Below are 15,361 nucleotides of genomic sequence, written 5' to 3' on the forward strand. Positions count from 1 at the left end.
ATAACCGCTGTTCCCCTGACAACTTTGAATTCCACTGTTTGGATGCTTCAAATTCAGAGCTTCTTTGACATTTGATTGTGCCCCAAGTGAATAAAGATCAGCTCAATGCAGTTACTTTGTCTTTTGATCCTTAACTTTTGCATAGATCGCCCTTTCGGGTTTTCGACCTATCAGGATGATTATTTTCTGTTTTATGTCTCTAATTTTTGCTTGGACCGCCCTTTTCGGGTTTTCGATCTACCGAGATGCTCATTTTTGCCTAAGCCGCCCTTTCGGGTTTTCGACTTACTGAGCTATTCTTTTATTTTTTAGACAAAGTATTTCTTGATTGCATCAGCATTCACAGGACGAGGGAGCTCATCACCATCCATAGTCGTAAGAGTCAAAGCACCACCGGAGAAAGCTCTCTTGATGACATATGGACCCTCGTAATTAGGCGTCCACTTGCCCCTGGAATCGGGTTGGAAAGATAAAACCTTCTTGAGCACGAGATCTCCTTCTTGGAACACACGAGGACGAACTTTCTTGTCAAAAGCTTGCTTCATCCTCTGTTGATAAAGTTGTCCGTGGCACAAGGCATTCAGACATTTCTCTTCAATTAGATTGAACTGATCATATCTGCTTTGGCACCATTCAGCGTCTAACAATTGGGCCTCCATTAGAACTCTCATTGATGGAATCTCAACCTCCACAGGGAGTACTGCTTCCATGCCATACACCAAAGAAAAGGGAGTTGCCCCTGTTGAGGTACGCATGGAAGTGCGATATCCATGTAAAGCATAAGGTAACATCTCATGCCAGTCTTTGTATGTGATCACCATCTTCTGCACTATCTTCTTGATGTTTTTGTTTGCAGCTTCAACTGCGCCATTCATCTGAGGTCTGTAAGGAGAAGAATTGTGATGCTCAATCTTGAATTTTTCACACAGATCTTTCATCATCTTGTTGTTCAAATTTGTTCCATTATCTGTAATGATTCTGTTGGGCACACCATAGCGGCAGATGATCTGATTCTTGATAAAACGAACTACCACTTGCTTAGTCACATTTGCATAGGATGCCGCTTCAACCCACTTGGTGAAGTAATCAATAGCCACTAGAATGAAACGATGCCCGTTTGAAGCTTTCGGTTCGATTCTACCAATCATATCGATGCCCCACATAAAGAAAGGCCATGGAGAAGAAAGAACATTAAGTGTAGTTGGTGGTACATGAATTCTGTCAGCATAAATCTGGCATTTGTGGCACTTCCTGGCATGCTTGCAACAATCTGTCTCCATTGTCATCCAGTAATAACCTGCTCTTAGCAACTTCCTAGCCATTGCATGTCCATTGGAGTGAGTTCCAAAGGAGCCTTCATGTATCTCATGCATCAAAAGTTCTGCTTCTTGCTTGTCTACGCACCTGAGTAGTACCATGTCAAAGTTCCTTTTGTATAAAACATCACCGTTCAAAAAGAAGTTACCAGACAATCTTCTCAAGGTTCTCTTGTCTTTGTTGGATGCTCCGAGTGGATATTCCTGACTCTGGAGAAAACACTTGATATCATGGAACCATGGCTTATCATCCACAACTTCTTCGACTGCAAACACATGAGCGGGCCTCTCGAGGCGCTGAATTCTGATTGTTGGCAAATTGTTCCGGTGACTCACTTCATACATGGAGGATAAAGTTGCTAACGCATCCGCCATCTGGTTTTCATCACAAGGGATGTGGTGAAGCTCCACCTTGTTGAAGAAAGTTAACAAATTCCTTGCGTAGTCTTAGTATGGAATTAAACCGGGATGGCGAGTTTCCCATTCTCCTTTGATCTGATTGATTACCAGCGCTGAATCCCCGTAAATGTCAAGATTCTTGATTCTCAAGTCAATGGCTTCTTCAATGCCCAGGATACATGCTTCATATTCTGCCATATTGTTGGTACAATCGAACTGTAACCTTGCAGCGAAAGGGAGATGATTACCTTCAGGAGTGATAATAACTACCCCAATTTCGTTGCCAAAGACATTCACTGCTCCATCAAATATCAAGCCCCATCTAGACTCGGAATCTGGACCTTCTCCAGGCAATGGTTCATCACAATCCTTCATCTTCAAATACATAACCTCTTCATCAGGAAAGTCAAACTTGATGGGTTGGTAGTCCTCAATTGGTTGGTGAGCCAAATGATCAGCAAGAATACTACCCTTGATGGCTTTCTGAGTGCGGTACTCGATGTCATACTCGGACAACAACATCTGCCAACGAGCAATTCTTCCTGTCAAAGCTGGTTTCTCAAAGATATACTTGATCGGGTCCATCTTGGATATTAACCAGGTGGTGTGGTTAATCATGTAGTGGCGAAGACGCTTGGCAGCCCATGCTAGTGCACAACAAGTCTTCTCAAGTAGGGAGTACCTGGACTCACAATCTGTAAACTTCTTGCTCAAGTAGTAAATGGCATGCTCTTTCCTTCCGGTCTCGTCTTGTTGTCCAAGCACATAACCCATAGAATCTTCTAACACAATCAAGTACATAATCAGAGGCTTTCCCTCAACTGGAGGGATAAGAATTGGAGGTTCTAGCAGATAATTCTTGATGCGATCAAAAGCCTTTTGACAATCTTCAGTCCAAACAACACCCTGATCTTTTCGAAGCAGCTTGAATACGGGTCTGCACGTGGTTGTCATGTGCGAAATGAAACGGGAGATGTAATTCAACCGTCCAAGAAAACCTCTCACATGTTTCTCTGTTTGTGGAACAGGCATTTCCCTGATAGCTCTGACCTTGTCGGGGTCTACCTCAATACCTTTCTGGCTAACAATGAAACCCAAGAGTTTTCCAAATCTAACACCGAAAGTACATTTGTTGGGATTCAGCCGTAGTTGATATTTCCTTAGCCGTTGAAACATCTTAAGCAAATATTCGACATGTTCTTCTTCATTACCCGACTTAACGATCATATCATCCACGTACACTTCTATCTATTTGTGCATCATGTCATGAAAGAGAGTAGTCATGCCTCTTTGGTAAGTGGCACCTGCATTTATCAACCCGAAAGGCATCACCCTGTAACAAAAGGTGCCCCAAGGCGTGATGAAAGATGTCTTTTCTCTGTCTTCAACTGCCATCTTGATCTGATTGTATCCAGAGAAACCGTCCATGAAGGAGAAGACTTTGGACTTAGCAGTGTTGTCAACCAATACATCGATGTGAGGTAAAGGGAAATCATCCTTCGGACTAGCCTTGTCAACCAATTTCATTTGGAATTTCTTCATCCTCCTCCTCTTCAGCCTCGTAGACAGGAAATTCGAAGTTGGGAGAGAGTGTAGGGTTATTATGCTCAACGGGCTCGTTGATGCTTAGTCTGCATGTGATTGATGATTGATTTTAGAGAATGAGTGAACAATGCAGACTCTTGAAATTGATTGAAAATAAAAATGAAATAAAAAAAATAAAAATATTTTTGGGTTTTTTTGTGTTACCATTTTCCAGAAAAAGCAATAAATATAGACATCGGGATAAACCACATTTTTCCTTAATAAAAAGTAGTACTTGATACAAAATAGCCCTACATGATTGCACTTTCGTCCTGGGCTAGATGAAATGATCTTTTTGAAAAAAAAAAAAACAGAAAAACAAAGACATATTACTTTGACGCATGAACTACTGAAGGGATGTTAACCGCGTCCCAGTTGCGAACAAGTCTTCCAGGTGTAACAAATGCTGGCACTATCTCTTTAGGAACAGCTTCCAAGACGACATTGGCTTCTGGCAAGTCGTTGATGAACCCGGCACTACAAAAGGTGCTACTAATGGAGCTCGACCCAACACTGTTCTTTGAGGATCTTGCAAAAGAAGCAAACCCCAGTCCTTCACGGTTTTTACTCTCTAGCAACTGCACAACTTTTCCCAGTCCCACGCCTGTTCCTTCCTGCACCACTTTATGTGCACTCTTCCAAGTGGCAAAAGACACTTCATTCTTCTCTGGCTCCTTATTCTCCACAGTCAGGCCTTGGAAAGAAGTTCCTTTAGTTTCATCAGCACCAATGAAGGAAAAGGCTGACAAATGACTAACCAGCAAAGCTTCTTCTCCACTCATAATAACCAATCTCCCATTTCTGACAAACTTCAGCTTTTGATGCAAGGTTGATGTCACGGCCCCCGCTTCATGGATCCACGGCCTACCCAACAGACAACTATATGTAGCACGGATGTCCATCACCTGGAATGTAATTTGGAAAACAGATGGTCCGATTATAATAGGTAAGTCGACCTCCCCAATGACTGACTTCCTTGATCCATCAAAAGCTTTGACGACTACCCCGCTTCTTCTCATGGAAGGCCCCTGGTAGGAGAGTTGATCTAATGTTGTTTTGGCCATTACATTCAATGCGGAACAAGTGTCCACAAGTATATTTGACAAAGCATCAGACTTGTAGTTCACTGATATGTGTAACGCCAGATTGTGGTTTCTTCCCTCCTCAGGAAGCTCTTCATCGCTGAAACTTAAATTATTGCATGCAGTAATGTTTCCTACTATACTGTCCAGCTGATTAACAGTCACGTCCTTTTCCACAAAAGCTTGGTCTAACACCTTCATTAGAGCCTCACGGTGTGCTTCTGAGTTCAACAGCAAAGACAAGATAGATATTTTGGAGGGAGTTTGCAGCAGCTGGTCTACCACTTTATACTCGCTCTTCTGGATCAGTTTCAGAATTTCATCATGATCTGCATCCTTGCCGGTCCCACTAGGTTGGCCTATTTCCTTCTTTGTACCAGGGCCGTTCATTGTCACCTGTTCAACTACCGGATCATTCACTTTCTTTGAAAACAATGTGGGGATAACATGTAGATGCAATTGGCTTTGATGTTTTGATGATGATCATGATGATGTGTTGCAATTGATGCAAATGGGCTTTTCAAGATTAAAATTCAAGACAATACTTCAAGATTACAAGTCACAACATCAAGATGATCACTAGAATATTAGGAAGGGAATTCCTAATTGAATTAGCAAAGGTTTGGCCAAGTGATTTAAAATAGAAAGTGTTTCTCAAAGGTTTTACTCTCTGGTAATCGATTACCAGAGGATGTAATCGATTACCAGTGGCCAAATACGTTTTATAACAGCTATAAAAATTTGAATTCGAAATTTTAGACTGTGTAATCGATTACACAATTTTGGTAATCGATTACCAGCAGTTAGTAAATGTTTTAATTCAAATTTTAAAAGCTGTAATCGATTACACAATTACTGTAATCGATTACCAGACAGGATTTTCAGAAAAATAATTTCAAGAGTCACAACTTTTCAAAGGCTTTACTCATGACCACCAATGGTCTATATATATGTGACTTAAACACGAAATTGCTTAGAGAGATTTTCAGAACAACAAAGTGTTTATCCTCTCAAAGAGCAAATTCATTTTATCCTCTTAAGAATTCCTTGGCCAATTCAATTGCAATTCATTAAGGAATTATTTGAGTGCTCAATCTGTAAAATCCATCTCTTTCTAGAGAGATTTGTTCCTCTTCTTCTTCTCATTCTCTAAGGGATTAAGAGACTGTGAGTCTCTTGTTGTAAAGGATCTCTAAACACAAAGGAAGGATTGTCCTTGTGTGTTTAGAACTTGTAAAAGGAATTTACAAGATAGTGGAACTCTCAAGCGGGTTGCTTGGGGACTGGACGTAGGCACAAGGGTGTGGCCGAACCAGTATAAAACTGAGTTTGCATTTTCTCTTCCCTTAATCTCCTTTATTTATTATTGCTTTATATTCATATTCAAGTTGCTTCATTTGAATTAATATTTAAGAAGATTGTCATTAAGGGAATTCATAACTTGAGTAAAAAGTGAAATAGATTTTTTTAATTAGGGGAAACAGTTTGGACTATCTTAATTCAACCCCCCCCCTTCTTAAGATATCTGAGGCCACTTGTCTAACAAGTGGTATCAGAGCTTCATTCTTGTACAAAGTTTAGAAGCTTCAAGAAAAAGATGGCCTCAGCAAATTCCTTATTTCCAGAAGGGAATTCTATCAATAGACCTCCAATCTTTAATGGAGAGGATTACCACTACTGGAAAACCCGAATGCAAATTTTTATCGAGGCAATAGATCTAAATATCTGGGAATCCATAGAAATAGGGCCTTATATACCCACCACAGTAGAAAGAGTTTCAATAGATGGTAGTTCATCAAGTGAAAGCATAACCATAGAAAAACCTAGAGATAGATGGTCTGAAGAGGATAGAAAACGAGTACAATACAACCTAAAAGCCAAAAACATAATAACATCTGCCCTAGGAATGGATGAATATTTTAGAGTTTCAAATTGTAAGAGTGCTAAGGAAATGTGGGACACTCTTCGATTAACACATGAAGGAACTACAGATGTTAAAAGATCTAGGATAAATGCACTAACTCATGAGTATGAATTATTTAGAATGAATGCAAATGAAAATATTCAGAGTATGCAAAAGAGATTTACACATATAGTAAATCATCTAGCAGCCTTAGGCAAAGAATTTCAAAATGAAGATCTTATAAACAAGGTGCTAAGATGTTTAAGTAGAGAATGGAAACCCAAAGTAACGGCTATTTCTGAATCAAGAGATTTGTCTAACATGTCTCTTGCCACTTTATTTGGTAAGTTGCAAGAACACGAGATGGAACTATTGAGATTGCACCAAAATGAAGAAAATGACAAGAAAAAGAAAGGAATTGATCTTAAAGCATCATCCTCAATTCAAGAAGAAAGTGATCAGGATAATGATGCAGATGATGATGATGATCTAAGTCTCTTTGTAAAAAGATTCAACAAATTTCTTAAAGTAAGAGGAAATCAGAGGCGACCAAATTTTAAATCAAAGAGAAGGACAGAAAATTCATCCTCTACTCTAAAATGCTTTGAATGCAATCAACCTGGACATCTGAGGGTTGATTGTCCCATCTTCAAGAAAAAGATGGAAAAATCTGAAAAGAAAAATCATAGTGAGAAGAAACTAAAGAAAGCATACATCACGTCGGATGAAAATGATTTGGAATCCTCTGAAGATTCTGAAAATGAAGAGATAAATCTTTGCCTTATGGCAAAAAGTTACGAAAGTGATGAAGAGGTAACATCTTCAAACAACTTATCTATTTCTTTTGATGAATTGCAAGATGCATTTGCTGATTTGCATAAAGAATCAATTAAACTTGCAAAATTAGTTTCATCATCAAAGAAAACAATTTTAAATTTAGAAAATGAAATTTCAAAATTAAACAAAGAATTAGATCATCTTAGAAATGAAGTCTCAATCTCTAAAACAAATGAAAAAGTTAATATCTCCACTATTAATGACAAGAAAATAACAGATTCTTGTAGTTGTTGTGATAAATATGTAAAAGAAATTAAAGAGTTAAAAAATTCACTTGCAAAATTTTCATATAGTAGAAATAATTTAGATGTTATATTAAGTAAACAAAGATATGTGTCTAATAAAAATATACTAGGGTATAAATCTGAAAAACTACAAAAGGTTCATAAAAACTTTTCCACTTCCACACAAAAATGTAATTCTAATTCTATCACTTGTTTTTACTGTGGAAGAAGAGGACATGGCATATCAACTTGCTACTTCAAGAAAAATTACAGTAACATTAAAATGATATGGGTCCCAAAAGGATCCTCAGTTTATACTAACATGCAAGGACCCAATAAAATTTGGGTACCTAAGTCAAAAACTTGATTATGCAGGTATCTTTGAGAAAGAAGTGGTACATAGATAGCGGATGCTCAAAACATATGACTAGAGATGCATCAAATTTTACACACATATCTCCAAAGAAAAGCGGGCATGTAACATATGGTGACAACAACAAAGGTAGAATTCTTGGAGTGGGTAAAATAGGTACAAATTCTTCAAACTCCATTGAAAATGTTCTACTTGTTGAAGGCCTTAAGCACAGCCTGCTTAGCGTTAGTCAACTATGCGACAAAGGCTATCTAGTATCATTTGATTCTCAGAAATGTCTTATAGAACATAAGCATGACATTAATATAAAGCATGTAGGACATAGAGTCAATAATGTTTACATGATAGACTTAAGCATAAAACAAGAAAACAATCATTGCTTTCTTAGTAAAGATGATGATCCATGGTTATGGCATAAAAGAATTGCTCACATAAACATGGATCACTTAAATAAATTAATTTCAAAAGATTTAGTAGTTGGTTTGCCTAAATTGAAATTTGAAAAAGATAAACTATGCGATGCATGTCAAAAGGGCAAACAAACAAGAGTCTCATTCAAATCTAAAAATGTTGTTTCAACCACTCGACCATTACAGTTATTGCATATGGATCTATTTGGTCCATCTAGAACCATGAGTTTTGGAGGAAATTACTATGCTTTAGTTATAGTTGATGATTTCTCTAGATATACTTGGACATTATTTATTACACATAAAAGTGATTCATTCCAAGCATTTAGGAAACTTGCTAAAGTCATACAAAACAAGAAAAATCTCAAGATTGCATCCATTAGAAGTGATCATGGGGGTGAATTTGAAAATAAAGATTTTGAATTATTTTGTGATGAACATGGTATTGAACATAATTTTTCTGCGCCAAGAACCCCTCAACAAAATGGAGTTGTTGAGAGGAAAAATAGGTCATTGGAAGAAATTGCAAGAACTTTATTAAATGATACTTCTCTTCCAAAGTATTTTTGGGCTGAAGCTGTCAATACTGCATGTTACATCATGAATAGAGCCTTGATAAGACCTATTTTAAAGAAAACCCCATATGAGTTATTTAATGGTAGAAAACCTAATATTTCTCATCTACATGTTTTTGGTTGCAAGTGCTTTGTACTTATTAATGGTAAAGATAATCTAGGAAAATTCGATGCAAAATCTGATGAAGGCATTTTTCTTGGATATTCTTTACAAAGCAAAGCATATAGAATATATAATAAGAGAACTATGAATATAGAGGAATCCATTCATGTTACCTTTGATGAATCTAATGCTATATTGTCAACAAAGAATATGCTAGATGACATTGCAGATTCTTTAGAACATATGAACATTCATGAACAAGATTCCAAAGGAAATGACAAAGGAAACAATGAAGATCCTCCAGAAGAAGGCAAATCCAATGATGCACTCCCAAGAGAATGGAAAACTTCAAGAGATCATCCCCTCGACAACATTATTGGTGATATCTCAAAAGGGGTAACAACTAGACACTCTCTGAAAGATTTATGCAATAATATGGCTTTTGTATCCATGATTGAACCTAAAAATATAAAAGAAGCCATAATAGATGATAATTGGATCATTTCCATGCAAGAAGAATTAAACCAATTTGAAAGAAATAATGTGTGGAAATTAGTAGAAAAACCTGAAAATTATCCTATCATAGGAACAAAATGGGTTTTTAGAAATAAACTAGATGAACATGGTATAATTATTAAAAATAAAGCCAGGTTAGTAGCAAAAGGGTACAATCAAGAAGAAGGAATAGACTATGAAGAAACATATGCTCCTGTTGCAAGATTAGAAGCCATTAGAATGCTATTGGCATATGCATCCATAATGAATTTTAAACTTTATCAAATGGATGTTAAGAGTGCCTTTCTAAATGGCTTAATTCAAGAAGAAGTATATGTTGAACAACCCCCTGGTTTTGAAATTTCTGATAAACCAAACCATGTTTATAAATTACAAAAGGCTCTTTATGGTTTGAAACAAGCCCCTAGGGCATGGTATGAACGATTAAGTAATTTTCTTCTAGAAAAAGAATTCTCCAGAGGTAAAGTGGATACCACATTATTCATAAAGAGAAAGCATAATGATATTTTGTTGGTTCAAATATATGTTGATGATATAATTTTTGGATCCACTAATGATTCATTGTGCAAGGAGTTTTCCCTTGATATGCAAAGTGAATTTGAAATGTCAATGATGGGAGAACTAAAGTACTTTCTGGGATTACAAATCAAGCAAACTCAAGAAGGTATATTCATCAATCAATCCAAATACTGCAAGGAATTGATCAAAAGATTTGGGATGGATAGTGCAAAACACATGTCTACACCGATGAGCACTAATTGTTACTTAGATAAAGATGAATCTGGTCAGTCTATAGACATAAAACAATATCGAGGTATGATCGGATCTCTTCTTTATTTATCTGCTAGTAGACCTGATATTATGTTTAGTGTATGCATGTGTGCTAGGTTTTAATCCAACCCCAAACAATCACATTTAAGTGCAGTAAAGAGAATCATGAGATATCTATTAGGAACAATCAATTTAGGATTATGGTATCCTAAGAATTCAACATGTAACTTAATAGGATATTCTGATTCTGATTTTGCCGGATCTAAAACTGATAGAAAAAGTACAAGTGGAACTTGTCAATTTATTGGATCGGCTCTTGTCTCATGGCATAGTAAGAAACAAAACAGTGTTGCTTTATCTACTGCTGAAGCGGAGTATATCTCTGCCGGTAGTTGTTGTGCACAGATTTTATGGATGAAGCAACAATTATCTGACTATGGCATCATTCTTGATCGCATACCTATTAAGTGTGATAATACTAGTGCCATAAATCTATCCAAAAACCCAGTTCAACATTCAAGAACTAAACATATAGAGATTAGACACCACTTTCTTAGAGATCATGTCTTAAAGGGAGATTGTGTATTAGAATTTGTTGATACTAAGAATCAACTTGCTGATATTTTTACTAAACCTCTCCCCAAGGAAGTGTTCTTCTCTATTAGAAGAGAATTAGGTCTCTTAGATGTAAGAGATTTAGAAAAATAGGGATTGATTGGTTGATTGATTGGTTGATTTACTTTTACCTTTTGATTGTAGATTATTTTGTTTGATCTTGTTTGAATTCTTGTTTTTATGATAGAATTTATGATTTCTTGTGTATATAGTAATTGAATGATTGAATTTAGTGTATTAGTAGTGAAAATTAGTCATATAGGATGTATTTGAGCATAAATATAGATATTCTCTTAGAAACTAGCCTAGGATAGGCTCTGGTAATCGATTACCATCCAGTGTAATCGATTACACATGAACAGGCAGTCTGTAATCGATTACAACATCCTGTAATCGATTACCAGAAGGCTTATTGGGCCTGTAATCGATTACCAATACCTGTAATCGATTACAATGCGTCATCTTCTATAAATACTCACGAAATCAGAGCTACTGCGCAGCCAAAGCATCCTCCACGTTTTCCTCCATACCTAGAACTTCAAACCTTCGATTCTCACTCAATTCTTCACCAAATCACGTCCCGTAAAGCCCAATCTTCCTCTTTTTCACTCCTCTTTCACTTCCACCGATCAAAATCCAGAAAAACTTCATCAAATGGCAGAGCCATCAAAGAAGAGAAAGGGATCATCCTCCACCGCTACCGCTGCTGCCCATCGCCGTCACGGCCCATCCGGAGCACCCACAGCACCTATTCCTCCTTCTTTGTCATCTCCAAGATCATCAACACTGTTTTCATCTGATGATCAACGTCTACGGTACCTTTCTCAATTTTTTTCTAGAATAATCTTAGACCCTAAGTACCTAGACGTAGAGTTCTTTAATGATGAAACGTTTGATTGCTATCAAGTGTTTCAAAATTCTGGTCTTGTTGATTTCATGTCATTTAAATTGCCATATTATCCTGAACTTGTAAAGGTCTTCTACTGCAATTTAAAAATTCAGGATGGTATTATTATGTCTGAGGTGCATGGTACTTCTATGGTCATTGATCAGTCACTTTTCTTTTCTTTGACTCATTTACCCAGTCAAGGTGCACCTTTTGAGGGCACCATTGTTGATGACTGGAAATTCTATTATTCGAGTCATGATGCTCGTCGCATGGTCTGCAAATATCAAGCTGAAATGACCGGTAGATTGTTGGCCGGGTCATTAACTTTTGATAATCGCATCATGCATTATATCATTGTTAGAATTTTGCTTCCTCGGTCTTCAAATTTAGCACAAGCCTCTGAGGAGGATTTGATTCTTATGTGGGCTTTTCTAACCGGTCGTCAGATCGAATGGGCCCATTTGGTTCGGTACCGAATGCATAAGGCATTACGGGCCAATGCACCTCTTCCTTATCCACATTTGATTACTCTGTTTTTGCGTCATTTTCAAATTCCGCTTGATGATGAACCCTTTGTTCAAGTCAAGCGTTCCTTTGCAATTGGTGCTGGTGCAGTGACCTCCTTTGGGTATCGTAAAGATCGGAATGGACAATGGCTGAAGAAGGATGCACTCCCTCCTCAAGATGAACGTACTCCTTCACCTCCCCCTCAACGTGAAGATTCCGCACTCATGAATGAAGTCCTCTCCGAATTACGGGGTCTTCGTTCTTATGTTGGTGACCGCTTCGACTCGTTAGATTCACGCTTTGCCGGTATGGACATTCGTCTTACACAGCTTGAAGAGGATGTCGGATACATTCGTCAGAGTTTCGATCTTCCACCACCACCTCCGTCTTCTTAGATTTTAGTTTCTGATTATTTATCTTTTATAAGCCGTGTATTTTGGCTTTTAGTTTCTTAGAATTTACATTATTATGCTAAGTACTTTGCTTATTTTGTGGTTTTTAAATTTCAGTCTTGGATGTTTTGTGGTTGTTGACATTTTCAGTTATTTGGATTCTGGTTTGATTATTTCTTCTTTGTGAGTTTGGCTTCTTGTGTTTTATACTCTGATATTTATATATTTTTCTACTCCTTTGTCATATCTGTGTTGGTTTCCGAGTTCTTTGGCTTTTTGATGTTGCCAAAGGGGGAGAAAAGGTTGTAGAAAAAGCTTAAGAAAAAGCTTAACAAACTTAGAAATCAAGTGATCATGAATTCTGAAATATAGGGGGAGTAAACGAATGCACATTTTATCTATATACAATTGTTTGTTGCTTGCTTGAATCTTGATTTCAGGTATTGTATTGTCATCATCAAAAAGGGGGAGATTGTAGATGCAATTGGTTTTGATGTTTTGATGATGATCATGATGATGTGTTGCAATTGATGCAAATGGGCTTTTCAAGATTAAAATTCAAGACAATACTTCAAGATTACAAGTCACAACATCAAGATGATCACTAGAATATTAGGAAGGGAATTCCTAATTGAATTAGCAAAGGTTTGGCCAAGTGATTTAAAATAGAAAGTGTTTCTCAAAGGTTTTACTCTCTGGTAATCGATTACCAGAGGATGTAATCGATTACCAGTGGCCAAATACGTTTTATAACAGCTATAAAAATTTGAATTCGAAATTTTAGACTGTGTAATCGATTACACAATTTTGGTAATCGATTACCAGCAGTTAGTAAATGTTTTAATTCAAATTTTAAAAGCTGTAATCGATTACACAATTACTGTAATCGATTACCAGACAGGATTTTCAGAAAAATAATTTCAAGAGTCACAACTTTTCAAAGGCTTTACTCATGACCACCAATGGTCTATATATATGTGACTTAAACACGAAATTGCTTAGAGAGATTTTCAGAACAACAAAGTGTTTATCCTCTCAAAGAGCAAATTCATTTTATCCTCTTAAGAATTCCTTGGCCAATTCAATTGCAATTCATTAAGGAATTATTTGAGTGCTCAATCTGTAAAATCCATCTCTTTCTAGAGAGATTTGTTCCTCTTCTTCTTCTCATTCTCTAAGGGATTAAGAGACTGTGAGTCTCTTGTTGTAAAGGATCTCTAAACACAAAGGAAGGATTGTCCTTGTGTGTTTAGAACTTGTAAAAGGAATTTACAAGATAGTGGAACTCTCAAGCGGGTTGCTTGGGGACTGGACGTAGGCACAAGGGTGTGGCCGAACCAGTATAAAACTGAGTTTGCATTTTCTCTTCCCTTAATCTCCTTTATTTATTATTGCTTTATATTCATATTCAAGTTGCTTCATTTGAATTAATATTTAAGAAGATTGTCATTAAGGGAATTCATAACTTGAGTAAAAAGTGAAATAGATTTTTTTAATTAGGGGAAACAGTTTGGAATATCTTAATTCAACCCCCCCCCTTCTTAAGATATCTGAGGCCACTTGTCTAACATAACACGCCCATTCCTCAGAACCTTGCTGTTACTGACAATGTTGTCTACATAAGTCGCAGGAGTTAGAGAGGGGAGAGGCACCTCCTGTCCACTTTCCAACATTGTGACATTATACTTGTAAGGGACCGCTTTTAGAGAAGCATAAGGCACGGGTCTTGGCAAGCTAATCACTAGTGGAGTAGTAGCTAGTCTCCCACTGTTATAACTTATTTCCAGCTGCTGGAACTCAGGGGTAATAACACACACTTCCTTGTCTTTCCTGGTGATGATTAATTTTTTGCTGTCTATCAGCCCTTGTACATCCTCTTGTACCTTCTGGCATCCTTTCACATTCACGGAACACACTTCACACGCTACATGATCATGGTCAAACAGAGCTGCCTCGCACATCTTGATATGTATTGGGACCAGGGGAGTCCTAATATTTTGAACATTGAAAATGGGGCAACCTTCTTGGTCATCTTGGACCATGTTAACAGAGGATCCGTGGTTAGGTAAGGGATTGGCCTGGACATTGGGACTTGAGTCGGAGTCTTTGAAGGTCAAAAGTTTCGCCTGGATTAGCTTTTGGACTTCGGTCTTGAGAGCAAGGCAATGCTCAACATCATGGCCGGGCGCTCCTTGGTGGAAGGCGCATGTTAGGTCGTGCCGGTACCAGGGGGGTAAAACATCTGGTGTTCGGGGAGGTGCCCTGACTTGGACAAGGTTTTTAGTGAGTAGAGCGGGAAGCAAATCAGCATACTTTATCGGGATTGGATCAAAGGTCACTTTTTGGCGGTTTTGTGAGCGATATGGTTGTTGAGGGGTTTGGCGATTTTGTTGTTGTTGAGGGTATTGTGGTTGATGGTATTGTTGTGGGGGATACTGTGGTGGAGGATATTGGTAAGGGTAATGTGGCCTTTGTTGGTGATATGCTGGGTTCGGGATAGTGGATGCGACATTCGCAACCTGACGGTACGGGGTGTAATTCTACTGGGGTTTACCATGGGCTATCATTCCCACCTCTTGATCTTTCTTCTTCGCAAAGTGGTTTCCAAACTTCTTGGTATTACTTACAGCAGGAGTACTTTCCACGGTCAAACGTCCCTCTCGGACACCTTCCTCCAATCGCACACCCATGTTGACCATTTCGGTGAAGTCTGTTGGTGCACTTGCAACCATTTTCTCGTAATAAAATTGACTCAGGGTCTTCAAAAATATCTTCGTCATTTCCTTTTCTTCCAATGGTGGGACAATCTGGGCAGCCACTTCCCTCCAACGCTGGGCATACTCTTTGAACGTTTCCTTGTCTTTC

At 37.8% G+C, this 15,361-nt stretch overlaps 1 pseudogene; it reads right to left on the minus strand.

Moving 5' to 3' along the window:
* Positions 1–308: 308 nt before the first annotated feature.
* LOC106796532 (uncharacterized) lies at positions 309–11,043 on the minus strand (annotated as a pseudogene).
* Positions 11,044–15,361: the final 4,318 nt, after the last annotated feature.

Source organism: Glycine max, chromosome 16, assembly GCF_000004515.6.
Source record: "Glycine max cultivar Williams 82 chromosome 16, Glycine_max_v4.0, whole genome shotgun sequence".
Classification (NCBI taxonomy): domain Eukaryota; kingdom Viridiplantae; phylum Streptophyta; class Magnoliopsida; order Fabales; family Fabaceae; genus Glycine; species Glycine max.